This window comes from Nicotiana sylvestris, chromosome 6 (genome assembly GCF_000393655.2).
Source record: "Nicotiana sylvestris chromosome 6, ASM39365v2, whole genome shotgun sequence".
In the NCBI taxonomy this organism is placed as follows: domain Eukaryota; kingdom Viridiplantae; phylum Streptophyta; class Magnoliopsida; order Solanales; family Solanaceae; genus Nicotiana; species Nicotiana sylvestris.
This window is the reverse complement of record NC_091062.1, coordinates 116557096-116566469: the sequence shown is the minus strand read 5'-3', so window position 1 is coordinate 116566469 and position 9374 is coordinate 116557096.

The following is a 9374-nucleotide window of genomic DNA, read 5'->3' as shown; positions in this document are numbered from 1 at the left end:
ACTTACTGAAGGATTATGATATCACCATTCTTTATCATCCGGGAAAGGCGAATGTGGTCGTGGATGCCTTGAGCAGAAAGGCAAAAAGTATGGGTAGCTTGGCATTCATTTCATCAGAGGAGAGGCCACTAACTTTGGACATTCATTCCTTGGCTAACAGACTTGTGAAGTTGGATATTTTAGAGCCCAGCCGAGTTCTTGCATGCGTCGTTGCCCAGTGTTCACTATTGGAGCAGATCAAGGCTCGATAGTATAATGATCCGCAATTGATGGTTCTCAGAGAGACGGTACTACATGGTGGTGCCAAGGAGGTTTCTATCGGCGGGGACGGTGTTCTGCGACTTGAGGCACATCTATGTGTTCCTAATGTCGATGGCTTGAGGGAGAGGATTCTAGAAGAGGCACACAGTTCTTGGTATTCCATTCATCCAGGTGCTACGAAGACGTATTACGACCTGAGACAGCATTATTGGTGGCGGCGGAGAAGAAAAACATAGTTGAGTATGTAGCTAGATGCCTAAATTGCAAGCAGGTTAAGTATGAGCACCAGAGGCCAGGTGGCATACTCTAGTATATGACTATACCGGAGTGGAAATGGGAGAACATTACTATGGACTTCGTTGTTGGGTTGTTGTAGACCTTGTAGAAGTTTGATGCAGTTTGGGTCATTGTCGACAGGTTGACCAAGTCGGCACACTTCATTCCAGTTGTGACTATGTATACTTCAGAGAGGCTGGCCCAAATATATATTCAGGAGATAGTTCGGTTGTATGGTGTGTCTGTTTCTATCATATCAGAGAGGCCCTCAGTTTACTTCACATTTTTGGAGAGCAGTACAGGGTGAGTTAGGGACCTGCATAGAGCTGAGCACAACATTTCATCCACAGACCGATGGGCAGTCGAAGCGGATAGTTCAGATCTTGGAGGACATGCTCAGAGCATGTGTGATTGACTTTGGAGGGCAGTGGGATCGATTCTTACCTTTGGCCGAGTTTTCTTACAATAATAGTTATTGGTCCAGCATCGAGATAGCTCCATTTGAGGCTTTGTATGGTTGGCAATGTCGTTCTCCCATTGGGTGGTTTGAGCCTGGCGAGGCTAAGTTATATGGTACTAATTTAGTGAAGGATGCCTTGGAAAAGGTAAAGTTGATTCAGGAGCGACTTCGCACAGCACAGTCCAGACGGAAGAGTTACACAAATTAGAAGGCGCATGATTAACCATTTATGGTGGGAGAGAAGGTTCTCCTTAAAGTCTCGCCAATGAAGGGGATCATGAGGGTCGGGAAGAAGGGAAAGTGTAGCCCAAGGTTTATAGGCCCATTTGAGGTGTTGAGACGAGTTGGAGAGGTTGCTTATGAGTTTGCTTTACCTCCTAGTCTATCGAGCGTTCATCTGATTTTCCACGTGTCTATGCTCCGGGGGTTTCATGATGACTTGTCACATGTGTTACACTTTTGCACGATTCAGTTAGATGAGAGCTTGGTTTATGAGGAGGAGACAATTGCCATTGTTGATAGGCAGGTTCGCCAGTTGAGATCCAAGAGGATTTCCGCGGTAAAGGTTCACCATTCTTTCTAGAACCATGTTTCCCTAAATAAAACTTTCCGTAGGTGCTTTTACTATTTTATGACTTGCGGGACGGTTAGCTTGAGATTTGAAAGAGTTCGGGTTGAAATCGAAACACTTGGTTCCTTAAGGTTGGCTAAAAAGGCTAACTTTGACTTCAGTCAAGATTTTGAGCAAACGACCTCGGAATCAGGATTTGACGATTCCAATAGATTTGTATGATGTTTTTGGACTTGGGCGTATTTTCGGATCGGGCTTTGGATGACCCAAGAGCATTTTGGAGCCTAATAGTGAAAGTTGGTTCTTCGAAGGTTTTAAAGCTCTTTAAATTTGGTTTGGAGTAGGTTTTGGTGATATCGAGGTCCAAATGGGATTCCAAGACTAGGAATAGTTCTGTAATGTCATTTAAGACTTGCATGCAAAATTTGGTGTCATTCCAAGTAGTTTAAGTACGTTTCGGTGCATTGGAGTAAATTGAAGAACTTAAAGTTCATATTTTTTATTCAATTGGTTTGGGTGTGATTCTTAGTTTTAATGTTGTTTTATGTGTTCCGAGGGTGCGGGTGGGTCCATTTTATGATTTCAAACATGTTAGTATGTTTGGAAGGGGCCTCGCGGGGGCCGGATGCCATTCGGACGAGGCATGGAACTCATTTGGACTTGGAAGAACAGTTAAAGCATCAGGTTTTTGGTGTAATCACATTTGCGGAGGGCTAGCCGCAGATGCGAGCTCGCAGAAGTGAGCCAAAAGGATGCAGAAACGGCCCAGCGTAGACAGAATAGAAATCGTATATGCGGACCAGGTGGGCGCAAATGCATGACTACAAAAGTGGTCAATGGCCGTAGAAGCAGGAACAAAAGTAGGTGCGGCTCGTCTGCCGCAGGAGCGGCATTGTAGAAGCGAGCCATTTTTCTGCAAATGCGAATTTAGGCCAGCCAAGGGAGGACCGCATTTGCAATGAGATGTCCGCAGATGTGGAGCCGCAGGTGAGGCCAATGAACCGTAGAAGCAAAAATCGCAGAAGGCAGAACCTTCATTTAATATAGGACTTAGACATTTTTGGCTCATTTATTCCATTGTTGGGCGATTTTTTGGGCTCTTCGAGAGGGGATTTCATTTAACACTTTGAGGTAAGTAATTTCTACCAATTATGAGTTAAATACATAGTTTATGGGTAGATTATAACATGTAAATTAGTAAAAATCATGTGTTTAGGTAAAAACTTAGGTTTTTGATAAAAGTTTAACCACGAAATTTGTTATGGAACTTAGTAAAAATCATATATTTGAGTTCATGAGGTTATGGGTAACAACTTTCTTCGTAAATTTCCGAAATTCGGATACGTGGGCCTAGGGTGGAATTTTTGGGATTCTTCAAAATGGGATTGGGAAATCACTTTGATAGTTAGAATATGAACTTTTGACCATGTATTGACTATTTTATATAATATTTGACTAGTTTCGAGTCGTTTGGCACTGAATTGAGGGTTTGAGCACAATCTTGCACTGGAAAGTAGACTTTGAGACAAGGTAAGTCTCTTTTATAACCTTGTAAGAGGGAATTAACCCCTTAGGTAAACTTAATTAATATATGCTTCTATTTGTGGGGCTGCGTACGCACGAGGTGACGAGAGTCCATACGTAGCTACTATTCATTCTTATGTCCGGATAGTTTTAGGTTACACCATATTTTGTTGACACCGTTATTTGATTATGCTTATTAATTGCCTTGAATAGAGCTGAGGTTGAGGATTTCAAGATTTTAAAAGTTTCTAGTTGTTTTGGAAAGAATTAAGGGATATTATGGTAACTTGAGAAAATCTATGTTCAACCGCGTCGCAAGTATATTCTGCGAGCGGGGTAAATTTTCACTACTCTCATGGGAGTGGGTCGTTCGCCTCGGCAGGTTAATAGATTCATCTATGATCGTGCCATTCAACCCTCGGCAACACAGTATATGTATATGTATATTTGGATCAGCATGTACGTCCTCGGCATAATTCGTGCATAATAATACTGGAAGCCCTATTATATTTGATATTGTTTCATTGGCTTGGGAGGTTGAATGGTTAAACGAGGAAAATGACATGGTACTTACTAACGGTAAAAGGATTGATTATTTATTTCTTGCTCCGATTTCTATTGTCATTTATATATATCATATTTAATTAGAATTTTATATTATTATATTCTTGGCCCATAGTAAGTGTCGAAGTCGACCCCTCGTCACTAATTCTTCGAGGTTAGGTTACTTACTGGGTACATATTGTTTATGTACTCACACTACACTTCTGCACTAAATGTGCAGGATCTGAGGCATGTGCATCTGGATATCTGTCTGACGCGCATCCTTGACTATCCCAAGACTTTGCGGTGAGCTACCTTGTGAGCCCCTTCTACAGCAGCCGAAGTCTTCCTGTTGCTTTATTTTCTGTCTACTTCATCTCAGACAGTAGTGTAGTATTCTTTTGTATATTCTACTAGTAGCCCATATACTTGTGACACCAGGTCTTGGAACACACTAGTAGACTTGTGGTTTGGGTATATTTCTATGGTTATGATTGCACTCAATTGCTTTCGTTTTATTTATTTTTAATCTGTTATTTCTAAAATCTTTTAAATTAAGGAAAATTTAATTACTTGAAAATTTATTAAAAAGAGAAATCACGTGGTTAGTTCACTGTTGGCTTGCCTAGCGGTGGCACTGGGCGCCATCACGGCCTATAATAGAATTGGGTTGTGACAACCATAAATTAGGGCTTTCAATAAAAAAAGTCGTGACTTTTAAATTTAACACATTTCAGCTCCTTTTTAAAACTTTTGAGTAATTACAAGCTGACTTTTGAGAATTTGGGTATTATATGAAGGACTTATTGAACAAATTTTATTTTAATTTGAAACAATCTCTGGGGCTTATTCTCACGACAAAAATGCGCCTCAAACGCCAGGGCATACGCCCTAAATGGCCGGGAATACGCCCCAAATTGATGGGCGTACGCCTCTTGAGATGTTCGCCCCACACCATTGCCTCGAGGCATTTTTGGTGCACTTCGCACCAGCGCTCGCCCCGAAAATGCCTTTTAAAACATTCTTCAGAACCAAAATCTGAGCCCGATAACCACAAAGTCAACTCTCGATGAAACCTCTCAACTTTCCAATCTTCAACTTTTTCAACTTTCGTCAATTCAAGTCGGAGTCATCTACGAACCTCCAAGTCAATATCCGGACACACTCCTAAGTCCAAAATCACCATTTGGAGCTATCGGGACCATCAAAACTCCATTTTGGAGCCATTTACATACAAGTCAACATCCGGTCAACTCTATCAACTTACGCTTCCAACCTTGGGACTAAGTATCTCAACTCATTTAGAAACATCCCTGAAGTAAACCAACTACCCCGGAAAGTCACATAACAACAAGTGAGCATAGAATAAGAAATAAATGGGGGAACGGGGATACAATACTCAAAATGATCGGCCGGGTCGTTACAATCATAGAACTCCTTCACTTTGAATTTAATACTTGAAGCCTTAAATTTCCATTCACAATTCTCAAAAACACATAAAAGGTTATAACTGCAAATACAATTTTAATACACGTACAATAGGTTATGTATATACAATAACATAGAATCAGTTATTTTATAGCTATAAAACCAATTGGCATATGAATACAATATATACAGTTCACAGCAGGAAAATATTGAATATAGTATATAAACAGGGCATTATGCATACTTGAATACAGCTGGAGCATTACTTCTACAGCTGATTCAGCACATAGTTTTCCAACCACTGACACATAGGATTTACCTTTTTGAACAAATTTATGAATATAGAAATATACAATGAAATACAATATATATTACTCGAATACAACACGAAACTATTGAATACACCGTATAAAATAAGGTATTATGAATACCTGAATACAGATGGTTCATTACCCCTTCAGATGTTCAGTACATACTATTCCAACAACTAACACACAACATTTACTTTTTCCATTGAGTTATGAATACAGAAACATACAATGAAAGACAATATATATTACGAATACAACATAATATATGATGTATTCATAATATACTATTATGAATATAGCGTAAATCAATTATGAAAACACAAACATACAATTGAATAAAACATATATTATGAAGTTCTAATATTTAATAGCAATAAAACCCGATAGTGTTTGACCTATCAACTCAGAATTGAAACCTTGTAGCAATTGCATATTTCTTCATCACTGCCTTCAATGTGGCCTTCTCCGTGTATGATCATTCATCACCTATTTTTTATTAGTATTTGAAATATTCAAATCCCTTTCCAGTTTTAAAACCTCAATTGATTCCCCTAAATTTAACGACACAAGTGAAAGTAAATCAATTGTATGTACATCATCCACAGAGTCAAGTTGCATTAGGTCACTTTGAATTACACTTCCTCCTTCTAACAATTTCTTTGTCCAATGTGGTTATACGCAATGGATAAATCCCGAATTCTTTGTTCTCCTTTTTCAACTCTACATACACCCTGAAACCCATGTTGTTGTATATTTCCATACACGTACAAATTTATTCCACTTTGTATTCAATTTTAATTCACTTGGAACTCAAATATACATCATGTTGCTTCAAAATTGAAGCAACTAAATCACTATATGAAGCATACTCCTTTATCAATATCCCTCTATCAAATAATTGACATGAAATAGTTTATTGCTCCACTTCCTAGAATGACGAATTAATATTGTTAAGCTTGTCATCTAGTAAATTCAATTACTAATTCTTCTGTGGATACTTTTATCAATGCTGGACAAAGAAATTCTGTCAAGGTCGGCCGAACGAAAACCTCGAACACAGTCAAAAAAACAAATTCCTATCTCTCTGAAGCTATGCATATTGTGTTTTGTTGAAGTTGAATACAATGCTCTTTTTTTTGTTAAGCGTTTGAAAAAATATGCTAATTATGGGATGATGACGAGGCGTGTTAGAATAGATTTTGTAGAGATCAGTTAGGAGTGATACACGCTAATTAATTCCTCTTTCCGTTATTAAACAGCTGGATTTCCCTATTTTTAAGGCAAATTTTGCTACTATATTCATGAATACAGTAACGTGAATACAGCAGATACAGTCGCGTAACAAATAAATAGTAGATATAGGAAATGAATATGCATATGGTAGCTATCGAAAATTAATAGCTACTAAACAATAGTGATTTCTAAAAAAATCATATTTATAGGCTTCAAATTTGACAACAATCTCTAGAAGAAATTTGTGCTTGGGCCACCGTCCATGGTCCAATTCAAATGGACTCCATACAAACATCGTAAAACATATCACACCAAAATACATTTATATTTTTTTTAATTAAACATAACATTAAAAAGAGACTTTGTCATTCTTGCTACTAAATTATCTTATAATTTGAAAGTTGAATTGCAATCAAGTCTCTAAGTGATAGAATTCGTACCTTGATGTATCTATGTGATGACCCGATAGGTCATTTATATTTTTACCCTTTATTTTTGTGTTTTGAGACCTCTAATAGCTTCATTTAGCCTTCCTCGATTTGCGTGTGCGGTCCGTCTCTTTTTAAAAAATATTTTATGTGAAAAAATAATTAAAATGTGAAAATTTTCCTTAGAACTCATTTTGGGTTGACTACGGTCAACATTTTATGTAAATGAATCCGGATCAATGTTTTGACGGTCCCATTGGGTCGGCATCATAGTTTAGGACATGGGCCTATGTCCATAATCGAATTCGTAAGTCCCTAACTTGATTTAACGTAATTTGTTGAAAACTAGCAATTTAAAGGTTTAAAGAATTCCTAAGTTTGACCGTAGGTTGACTTTGTTGCTACCAGGTTTAAATTTTGGTTCCGGAACTTAGTATAGGTTCATTTTATTATTGTGACTTGTCTGCAAAATTTGGTGCAAAACGGAGTTGATTTGACGTGATTCGGACGACTGGTTGTAAAATTCATGTTCTTGGATTTTTTTGAAAATATCATTCCTTTCGATATCTGATTAGTAGTTCTAGGTAATTATTTTAATATTTTGATCGCGTGAACGAGTTTGTATGATGTTGTTACACTTATGTGCATGTTGGTTTGGAGCCCCAGTGAGTTTCGGATAGGCTACGAATGATTTTGAACTAAGAAAAATGTTGGTTTATGAGGTCTGATGATGTCTGGTGCATCCTTCTTCGCAATCGCGAAGAGTAACCTAGGCTGGGGTTGAATTTACCCTATGAGAACGCAGGGAACAGGTCGCGAACACTAAGCTTTAGGGGGCTTACCCTTCACAAACGCAATCACCCACCCACGAACGCGAAAGTTTGTGGGGTTCTAAGGGAGTTGGGTAGGTCACTCTATGGAAAGTGAGCCTAGGCTTTCGAACGCGAAGGCAAGAAGGGAATAAGCCTTCGCGAACGCGAAGAGATGACCGCGATCGCGATGGCCTTTTGGCCAATGCTCTTCGGGAACGTGAAGAACACCTGACGCCCAGACTTTAAAACTGCCAAAAATTGGGATTTCACCCATTTTCACCATCTTCTCATTAGAACTCGGCCTAGAGGCGATTTTGAAGAATTTCATCACCCTTTCATAGGTTAGTATTACTTAACTCATTTTCTTCCATTTCGATCAACACCCACTGATTTCTAACCATAATCTATGCTCTTTCATGGTAGGAAAATCAGGGATTTGGGAAGAATTCTTAAACTGAAGTCGGATTTTGAAACTAATTACATGATCGGGCTCGGGGGTGAATGGGTAATTGAGTTTTGGTCCGAATCTCGGGTTTTGACCAAGTGGGAGCGAGGTTGACTTTTATTGAATTTTTGGGAAAATTGTAAAGATCTTAGCTTTATGTATTGTAATTGATTTCCCTAATATTTTTTGATGATATTAAGTCGATTTTGGTTAGATTCGATTGGTTTGGAGGCAAATTTTAGAGAAAACCGGTGGAGCTTTGATTTTCTTGCGGAGCGAGGAAAGTGTTGGGTGTAACCTTGATTTGAGAAAATTAGGAATCCTTGACCTATATGTTATGTGATTTAAATGTATAACGGCGTATATGCGAGGTGACGAGTGTATATATGCCGTCAAAATAATTGTTTCTATGTTTTCCTATATTTCATTAATTATTTTATTCCATGTCTTAATTGTTACATACTTTAATTTCTTTCTATGTCGTAACTTGTCACTTGTCATTTATTTGCTCTTGCATTGAAATATTTGTTTCTCTCATGATTTCATGATTAATTGCTACTTATCTTACTTGTACACTTTAATTGTCACATATTTGGCTTGTCTTGTTGCTTTGTATTAATTGTAGCATTTCTTGATTTGGTACGAGGTTCCTTTATGACTTTGATTCCATATTCTTTACTTGTAGAAATTTTTGTGAATTGAGTTGTTGAATTGATTATATTTTTTTTATGGATCGGGTTGCACGCCGCAATGGGTGGAATAAGAGAGGATCGATATTGATGTGGTAGGGTCGGGTTGCATGCCACAACGATTTTATATGTGATTTTAATATAGTGAAATAAGGGAGAATTATTATATTTATTCTGAATATATGGTGGGATCGTGTTGCGCAACACAACGGATTTTACATATTATTCTTGATATTTATAAGGTGAAATAAGGTAGGATTGTGTTTGTACGTTGGAATCGGGCTGCGCAACGCAACGAATTTTACATGTTATTCTTGATATTGATAAGGTGAAATAAGGGAGGATTGTGTTTGTACGGTGGGATCGGGTTGTGCACAGCAACGGATTGTGTAT